Source organism: Rattus rattus, chromosome 7, assembly GCF_011064425.1.
Source record: "Rattus rattus isolate New Zealand chromosome 7, Rrattus_CSIRO_v1, whole genome shotgun sequence".
Lineage (NCBI taxonomy): Eukaryota > Metazoa > Chordata > Mammalia > Rodentia > Muridae > Rattus > Rattus rattus.
The window spans coordinates 95,217,595-95,227,838 of record NC_046160.1 but is presented as its reverse complement, the minus strand read 5'-3'; positions in this window follow the sequence as shown (position 1 = coordinate 95,227,838).

Sequence of the window (10,244 nt, the reverse complement as noted above, 5' to 3'; positions counted from 1 at the left end):
CTCTGCTTGGTGACGCTGGAGCAGAGATCTGAGAGAGTAAGGGAAGAACCATGATGAAATCTGGTAGAACGCTTCAGAGTGCGGCGTGCTAGCAGGACAAGAGGATACTTATTTTGCTGTGAGGAAATCGGAGGCCAAGATTCAAAAGGTTATGCTCCACACTGTCTTCAGAGAAAAAAAACAAAGGATAAGCTTCGTTTGTATCAGCTTACGTGAGATTCTTATTTTTTTTAATTAAAATTTTTTTCATGCAGTATATTTTGATTATATTCTCCTCTTCCCCCAACTCCTCCCAGATCCTCCCCATTGTCTCTACCCACCCAACTTTATTTTCTTTCTCTCTCTCAAAAAAAAAACCCCACAAAAACAAAAATCAAAAATAAATAACAATAAAACGAAAAAAATGCCAAAACAAAATGAAACAAAAAGCCCACAAAAAAAAAAAAAATAGAGAAAACGGATGTTTCCACTTTCCCAAAGGGTATCACTTGCAGATAGCTTCTTGGCTAAGGGTAGAACCCTGTGTCCACTTTCCCCTCTCAGTGCTAGGAAACCATATGGCCTGGGCCTGTCCAGGTCTTGTGTGTGCTGCCTCCGGCTCTTTGGGTTCCTATGAGCATCCGTCCTGTTGTGTCTGTTTCCTTGGACCCACCCATCTTCTCTGACTTGTAGAATCTTTCTGCGTCCTCATAGATCCCTGAGCCTAAAGAAGGAAGGTATTAGATGATGTCATTTGATTTAGTACTGAGTACTTCAAGGCCTTTATTCTCTCTACATTGTCCAATTGAGGTTCTCCGTGTTAATTCCCATCTACTGCAAGATTCTCTGATGATGATTGAGGCACTGAACTACGGGTACAGTGATACTGCATGGTGTCTTGATCTTCACAGTGGCTCTGGAAAGTGCACAATTCCGAAACTCTAGCTAGGTCTGGGGATCCAGGCAACCCCAACCTGACTCCTACTCGATCCAAATAATATGTTTATGAATAAGTTCATTACACTCTGACCCTCCAGAAGAAATCAAACTCCAAGTGGTACCGGAAATCCATCTCTCCAGTTCTCCCACATCGGGACAAAACTTAGCCCGGTGGATTAACAGGCTCAGGAAGAGACACCAAATGAGACATGGGTCTGAGTGGGAGCCTCCAGAGGTTCTGTGGCAGTGGGCCTGTCAATGTACCACTTCCCCCAAATCAGGAAAACTAAATGAGGGGATTGGAAATCAGACAGAGAGGAATGGAAGAGCATTAACCCACAGCTGCAACCTGCCTCTCCTGGAAGGGGCTTCTGCCTCTGTGTCAACAAATATGCAACCAATTAGTGTAATTGTGGAGTTATTTACGGTGCCCAGCAAAGGGCAGCTGTACCCTAAAAGACAAAGTCGGAAGCAGAGTCGGGGCGGGTGGGGGGGATGGGGGGGACAACTGAGTTTTTTGATGTGCAGTTTTGCTAGTTGAGTTTTTGGCAGGGTTCCCCCACCCCCTTCTCGCAGATGTTTCAGTAACTTGTGGTGTCCATGTGTCTGGTGGCCAGGGGTCCCCGCAGTCAGTTTGCAGGTGTTCCTGCTGGGGGGTGGGTAGAGAAGGGGAAGCTAAGGGGAAAAGCTAAAGGTCTCCTGACTTCAAACTGTGACCTGACATCCAAGACTTTTTCAAGGTTCCTTACTCTGACTGTGCCCCTGTCTTAATCCTCCTCCAGTGACCCTTCCCATAATAAACACCACCAAACTCCGCAGAGGGACGCTTTCCTCCCGGCCCTGAGATGTGATTGTTTAGAGCAACAGCTGTGTTCCCATTCAGCACCTCCTACAAGACAGGTTTTAATTAGAGTTATTGACGGGTTTGAATTGGCACAATTAGGGCCATCATTAATGGGGTCTCCATGTGTTCTTTTGAACAGTTTGGCCCCTTTTTTTTTTTTGTCCCAGGGAAGGAGGGAGTTGCAGCTAATGAAGTTGGAGAGTGTGAATTATCTCAGCAAAAGGAGGGCAAATGGAAACCACCCAGAGGAGGGGAGACTCTCAAAGGGAAGAAAGGAAAGCGGTCGCACATGTTGGGCACACACACAGACATTCTCACACACTTATTTTCCTGACTTCCTTTTGTGAAATGGTCCTTTCAAAAGTCAAGCATTACTGCCCAAGAGAGGCACCCCAGAGCTGTGCACCAAACCAACCAGAATGTTAGACAGGATAATGGCAGTGGTGTAGGGTGCACATATACACAGGGTTTTATGCATATGGTCGTATTAGAAGAGAGACTCATGAAAAACATCAATTATCAACACTTGTAGGGACAGTGTGGGTAACTCCAGAACTCATGAGGCCTAGACTGGAGGATGGTGACTTTGAGGCCAGTCTGGATTACATAGTGAAACAACCTTGGGCGAGGGGTGGGGGTGGGGTGTTTGTTTGTTGTTGTTGTTTGGGTTTATTTTATCTTACCCAAGCAGTGGGTTGAGTGTACTCAGGAGGCAAAGACAGGTGAACCTCTGTGAGTTCTAGGCTAGCCTGCTCTACAAAGCGAGTTCAAGGACAGTCAGTGCTACAAAGAGAAACCCTGCCTCAAAACAAAACAAAACAAAACAAAACAAAAAAAAGGAAAAAGTTCTAACCAAGGAGTCTGTATCATTGTCAAGTCAGAGGGCATTGGGTCCCATTTCAATTGGTTAGGAGCCACCATGTGTTACTGGGAATTGAACTCAGGACTCTGAAAGAGCAGCCAGCCAGTGCTCTTAACTGCTGAGCCCTCTCCCCAGCCCCATAAAATTATTTTAATCGCTACTTTGTAACTGTAATTTTGTTACTCCTATGGATTGTAAATGTTTTTGGAGATAGAGGTTTGCCAAGGGAGTTGCAACCCATGGGTTGAGGACAGCTGCATTAACGCACCCTAGAGCAGGGCCCAGGGCTCAGGCTGCACAGAACCAGCATAACTGACTTGGCACCCTGCTGGGCTTGTGTCTGGGTGGGGCGCTCGGAGGAGTGAACCCTCCGGGGTGGAGGGGCTCAAAAAGAACAACACCTAAAAGGAAGGAAACACAGGTTAAGAAAGGCGACTCAGCATTTCGGAAGGTTTCAGAAGCCCAGCAGGGTACAGCCAGGAAGTTGCAATGACACACCCAGAGCCTAGGAATCCTAAGTGCCTGTCAGGAAGTGTGGAAATGAACTCCCAGAGGGGCTTTTAGCGATGGCCTTTCTATCGGATCCACAGTAGGAATAGGAATGTAAATGCATGAGAGCCCGACTGCATAGGAGAAAATGGAGATCTGAAACAGGTCTCAGGTCGCTGTGGCTCTGGAGCCCTGGGCTGGCTTTTGAGTGGCTCAGCTAAGTTTTGGGGCCTGGAAAAAGGAAATGATCAAGGGTTACAGCCATGCCACTGAACACCACGGCAGGTTGGGGGATGGAGGTAGCTATTTTAGGATCACTCACAAGGTGCAGTCAAAAGTGAAAATCGGGTTATGCGTTTTTCCCCGGTTATAGTGGACCAGCAAAGGACAGGCTGCCCCCCATGAGGCCCCCTCCTTTCTTATTTCAGTGCCAGGCTGAAGTTCTATTTTTGCCCTGGTAGTGTCCACATCCTTCATGCCACCCTTCATCAGGACTTTCCCTAATGTTTTAGGTTCTTCCAGTGCCCAACACTGGCTTACGTGCCCTCTGTTTTACTAAGACTATCCCAAGTAGGGCACTCTCAACCCAATGGGGCAATGTGGCAAACACCCAATTCAAAAGTCCTTGCACTCTGGGCACCTCTGGATTCCGTATGAAATTTGGCCTCATCTAATTCCAACCACTCTTCTGCCACATGCTCTGTAAACCACAGGACGGATGTTGAAGGATCCAAGAGGAGCTCTATTGTTTCATTGTAAGATTAAATGAATGAGTCCAAAGAAGGCTTGCTTGCCAGCACATGCCGCACGTTGGGAGTGCTTTAAACAGTGGCTCTCAACAGGGGCAGCTCCCCCGGAGGGAGGGTGGCTTTTCACTATGTCTGAACTCACATGTGGGGGGACTGGGGGTCACACCTGAAGGGCAGAGGCCAAGGAGGCTGTCAAACATCCAGACACACACAGGACAGCCCTCACAAGAAAGACCCCAGCTAAAATGTCAACAGTGCCAAACACCAGGCTTTAAAGTCATACACACCTGGATTCAAACTCCAGGTGTACAATTTCAGCAAGTCAACAGCCTTTCCAGCCTGCATTTCCACATCTGTAAAGATGGGTAAACATTGAATTTGGAGTTAAAGCAGTCCCTAGGCTGTGCTGGGGATGGAAAAAAAAAGATTCTGATTTAAAAAATAAATAAATAAAAAGGCAGGCTGATGGCTTTCAAAACCAGCCTGGTCTGTCTAGAGAGTTTTAGGACACCAAGGACTACATAGAGAAACCCTTTCGAAAGAAAGAAAGAAAGAAAGAAAGAAAGAAAGAAAGAAAGAAAGAAAGGAAGGAAGGAAGGAAGGAAGGAAGGAAGGAAGGAAGGAAGGAAGGAAGGAAGGAAGAAAGAAAGAAAGAAAGAAAGAAAGAAAGAAAGAAAGAAAGAAAGAAAGAAAGAAAGTCTACTTAAAGGGTGTGACAATTGGGTCATCGAACATGAACTCATCCAACCCCGAAACTGTATTTGACACCTGGAGCTGTCACTTGCCTCTTTCCCAGGTTTTTGGGGCTGAAACCCTTAGGAGACCCTTCAGGCCTCCTTGTCTTTCTTAAGGCATCTCAGCCTTCTGCAGGGCCAGCTGCACCGCCATTGGGTTGTGTCTGCGGACCGTGGTCTGAGTGGACGACGGCCTCATTTCCGCTGACAGTGGACTTGAGCAGCATGCCTTCCCTTTGGAACCGCGCAGCGGGTCCAATGCCAATTAGCTGAGCCTGAAAAATGAGTGTGCTCTCCGCTCTCCAGGGGGAGGCAGGGTGCCCCCACCCCGGCCTGGGGTTGCTGCCCCGTTCCCCCTATTGTGCCTTCAACAAGAGCGTTTTATTGAAAAGAGCTGAGTGCATCTAATGCAGTTATCCGTGTCCGCCCCATCGAGCCGTGGGCTGGGAGAGAGGAGCGCAGCTGCCGCCGCCTCACACGCTCGCAACAAAGGAGGGCGCCGTGGAGAATTTGCTCCCCTTTGAACGGCTCATCTGGTTTCCATTTCTGAAAGGTTCCCCAATCTTTGCTTCCACCCAGCCCCCACTCCAGTGCTGCCCCCCACCCCCACCACGCACACCTCGCTTCGCTCCAGCTGTGCCCCTGGGGGAGGGTGCCCCACGTTCCTGCCATCGCTCCCTCATGCCTGTGGGAGGCGTATGCGTCCCCTTGCATGGGCTAGGACCAGCTGGGCAAACACACCTGGCTTACTATTGGCCTGAGCCACCTTCCCAGATCTGAAACTCAGTTTCCCCGGCTTTAAAATGCCTTGTTTGCAAGCCACCTTGATAGCTTTCAACCCCAAAATGGAGAGGGGCAGTTTTGTGAAACATTTGGCAAGTGCATAACAGAATAATTAAAGCAATCGAAATAGCCTTTAATGTCACAGCCCAAAACAAAACATCAGCTCTACAGAGTATTTTCCCTTAGTCGTCTTCTTTGAGCATAAGAAGTCATGAATAAAATCATCATTGTATAATTGGAGTCATATTGCATATCTGGTTGTATCTCCTGCCTTTATTTACATCAGGGCGGTTTGTTGTTGTTGTTGTTGTTGTTTGTTTGTTTGTTTTTGTTGTTGTTGTTGTATGTTCATAGTCTTTGAAAATGTGAAATTTTTTTTTCAGGGGTTGGGGATTTAGCTCAGTAGTAGAGCGCTTGCCTAGCAAGCGCAAGGCCCTGGGTTCGGTCCCCAGCTCCGAAAAAAAAAGAAGAAGAAGAAAAAAAGAAAATGTGAAATTTTTAAACAGCTGCAAAATTCATCATCATGAGCTTTACCACAGCTGATTTAATCTGCTCCCCCATTTTTGTTTTTTAACGTTGTTTTCCCCGTTCACTTAGGTGGTGGTAGCTGTTGCTTTTCCCCCTATACCATGATTAAGAGGGCTATCTTTAAAAATCAAATCCTCAAGTGCTTTCCTAAATTGACAGCTGGGTCTAAATCTGGCCCCCAACCCCAACCCCAACCCCACCCCAGCTACAAATCAAAGACATGAGTCAGGCACTTGCATGACTTCCTAAGACTGTGACTGAGAGGAAAGGTCATTTTGGCCTCCTCCCCTGCCCGACAACCCCAGACACCTGCAAGGTGGGAAATTCACATTTGAATCATGGCCAGGGTAAAATTATAGTCTTAGACAAACTGTGTAAATCTGAGTCCTCAGGTGCGTGGCATAGCCCATCTCACCACCCTCAAAAGGCCGTAGAGAACACAGAGAACATGGACAAGCTGCACACCATGCATATGCACACAGTGCCGAGCACGTGGCCAGGGTACAATGGCCTTGCCGTCCCACCTACTGATGCTGTGGTCAAGTTTCCAACCCCTCTGAGCCTCCGATCTTCCATCAATAGCACAGAGAGTTTATTAGGATGAATTAAGTAATAACAAGACATACACAAACCTCCGGATATTTGCCAAGTCCCCAGTAGAAGCATCTGTCCTTTTTGTGTGTCTGCCTGGCCGCCTGTAAAGTACAGTGATTCTCTTTTATATCTCAGGGCCAGCCCCTTCCCATCCCTCAGCCATACATAGTCTTCCTACCTTACTCATCAGGCAGGGCCCTGGGGAGATGCTGGGGGCCCGGAAACATCCTCCCAGGTCTCCACCTGCAACCCAGCCTTTCCTCTGGTCTCTGCGTTCTCCCCGACTCAGATAAGGGAAACAGGGCAGATGCTAACTTGGTGAGACTCACTGTAGTCACCAGACAACAGTAAACACTTCTTAGCCAGCAGATCACATCCCAGTGATGTGGCCATCTCTTTTTAAAAACCCGTTATTATGCTGTGCATTCGCAATGTGTAGGGGGAGCACATGAACGGCTGACTTGCTTCTGGAGGTCAGAGGACAATACCCGTGCTGTCACTTTTCTCCTTACATCTATCCGTGGGCTCCAGGGATCCAACTCAGGTCACCAGGCTCACGAAGCCAGTGCCTTGACCTGCTGAGCCATCTTGTCAGCCCATAATGTCACCTCTTCTTTAGCTCAGAGGTTAAGTGACTTGCCCAGATCATGGGCTTACATTTGAGCCGCATGCAGGCCCAAGCTTCCTGAGATTGTGGTAGAGTCAAGTAAAATGGTCACTACAGCCTGAGAGAGAATCAGTACCTTCCAGTCCAATAATGTCACTCACCTGCCCGGCTTTAGAAAAATGTGAATGACGCGCAGTTTTTCACAAGTAACACAACCAAAAAGCATCTCTTCTTTTAAGATAGGTTAAGAATATTCTTGCTCGGCAGTGGTGGCTTGCAATCACAGTGGCCTTTAATCCCAGTGCTCACTAGACAGGAAGGCAGATCTCTGAGTTTCAGGCCAGCCTGGTCTACAGAGCAAGTTCTAAGACAGAGGAACCCTGTCTCGGTGGGAAAAGAAAGAAAAAGAAAAAGAAAAGAAGAGGAGGAGAAAGGAGAAGCAGAAGCAATAGAAGAAGAGGAAGAGGAAGAAAAGAGAAGAAGAAGCTTATAACGCTTCTGGTTATAAGCGTTAGGACTCTTACCATAAACTGACAAGAAGGAACCGATTGCTCACATCAGCTGGAAACTCCAGCTGTCTGTGTCGGTGAGAATACATCACAGATACACGGTCACAGTGGGAATATACGACAGGGCCACATGGTCATGGTGGGAATACACCACACTGACAAGACCCCCCCAGTGCTCGTAGGAAGCACAGCTTGAGCAACAAAACAATGTGACGTTGTGCAGTAACTCAAAGAGCGGGGCTGGCATGTGGCTGTTGGCGGAGGGTTTGCCTAGTACGCACAAGGCCCTGGGTTCCATCCCCAGCACCCCATAAACTGGATGTGGTGCCACCCGTAATCCCTGGGAGATGGAGACAGGAGGACCAGGAGTCTGAGGTCCTCGCCAGCTACACAGGGACTTGGAGGACACCTGGGATACATGAGACCCTGTCTTAAAACTAAGACCCAGGTGGCGGCTAGAGGTTAGGCAATTAAGAGTGCTGGTTGCTCTTCCAGAGGACCCAGGTTCGATTCCCAGCACCCACATGGTGGTTTACAACCATCTGTAACTCCTGATTCAGAGGATCTGACTCCCTCTTCTGACCTCTACAGGCACCAGGCATACATGTGATACACAGATATATATGCCAGCAAAGTACCACAAATACAAAGAAAAAGAAAAAACCTTAGGAATCTTTATTTACATAGAAGAACTACCGATCAAATAATGTTGCAAAAGAGAAAACCCTCCCATTCAGAAGCCAAATAACTAGGGAACTACTGTGTGCCCTCAAGGGGCAGGGACATAACACCCATTGGTTAAAAATTGGACATTGTGGTTAGGAATGGGATGGACGCAGTGGCTCCTTTCCAAAGTACAGTGTGAAACAGGCTACAGGCAAAGTAACGTCATAGTGGACAAACCAGACAGAGCCTAACTGAGCCATGTGGCCAAGGCCAACATCACTAGCAATAGGCCGTGCTGATGTGATGTGATGTGATGTGATGTAATGTGTGATGTAAGGAGATGCCTTATTTCTTGGTCATCTTCCAATAATATTCAGCTTCAGTCCTAATATGAGGGGGAAGCACAAAAACCTCTGAGGGCCATTCTATAGCATTTCTGGTCATTATTTATTAATAGTGTCAAGGTCATCATAAACAAGGACAGCCCAAGAAACAGCCACACTCAAGAGGAACCCAAGGAAACATGAGGAATCGATTTTTGTGTGTACCTGAAGGGTACCAACCCACCCTGGCACATCAAGACACAGTAGGACTAAATGCATCCTCTCCCACGAGGCCAGACAAGGCAGCCCAACTACAGGAAAGGGATCCAAAGGCGGGCAGCAAAGTCAGAGATAGTTCCCACCCCAGTTGTTAAGGGACTCACATGAAGACCAAGCCGCACATCTGCTCCATATATGTAGGGGGCCTAGGTCCAGCCCATGCATGCTCTTTGGTTGGTGGTTAATCTTTGTGAGCCCCCGTGGGCCTAGGTTCGTTGACTTTGTAGGTCATTTTGTGCTGTCCTTGACCCCTCTGGCTCCCTTGACTCTTCACAAGACTCCTCATGCTCCACATACTGTATGACTGTGGGTCTCTGCATCTGTGTCCACCAGCTCCTGGATGAAGCCTCTCAGATGACAGTTATGTTAGGCTCCTGTCCTACAAGCATAGCAGAGTATCCTTAATGGTGTCAGGGGTTGGCTATCTCTCCGTGGGCTGGGTCTCAAGCTGGGCCAGTCATTGGTTAGCTGTTCCCTCAATCTCTGCTCCATCTTTATCCCTGCACATCTTGTAGGCAGGATAAATTTTGGGTTAAAGGCTTTGTGGGTAGATTGATGTCCCCCTCCCTCCACTGGAAGTCCCACCTGGCTACGTTAGCGAATACCACTTCACTAATTGTGACCATGAACCACACTTAATACAATGTACTGATAACAGGAGAAGCTAGGTGTGAAGTTATGTAGGAAATATTATCTTTTTCCTCTGTACATTTAAACTATTATAAAATGTAAAAGCTACAAAAGAAGGAGAAGGAGGAGGAGGAAGAGGAGGAGGAGAAGGAGAGAAGGAGGAGGATGATGAGGAGGAGAAGGAGGAGGAGGAGAAGAAGAGGAAGAGGAAGAAGAGGAAGAAGAGGAGAAGAAGAAGAAGAAGAAGAAGAAGAAGAAGAAGAAGAAGAAGAAGAAGAAGAAGAAGAAGAAGAAGAAGAAGAAGAAGAAGAAGAGGAAGAAGAAGAGGAAGAACAAGAAAGGAGAATGAGGAGAAGGAGAAGGAGAAGGAGAAGGAGAAGAAGAAGAAGAAGAAGAAGAAGAAGAAGAAGAAGAAGAAGAAGAGGAGGAGGAGGAGGAGGAGGAGGAGGAGGAGGAGGAGGAGGAGGAGGAAGAAGAAAAGAAGGAGGAGAAGAAGAGGAAGAGGAAGGAGGAGAAGGAGAAGGGAGGAGAAGGAGAAGGAGAAGGAGGAGGAGAAGGAGAAGAAGAAGAAGAAGAAGAAGAAGAAGAAGAAGAAGAAGAAGAAGAAGAAGAAGAAGAAGAAGAAGAAGAAGAAGAAGAAGAAGAAGAAGAAGAAGAAGAGGAAGAAGAAGAAGAAGAAGAAGAGAGAAGGCGGCTAAGAGGCCATACTGCTTCTGCTTTTGCAGAGGA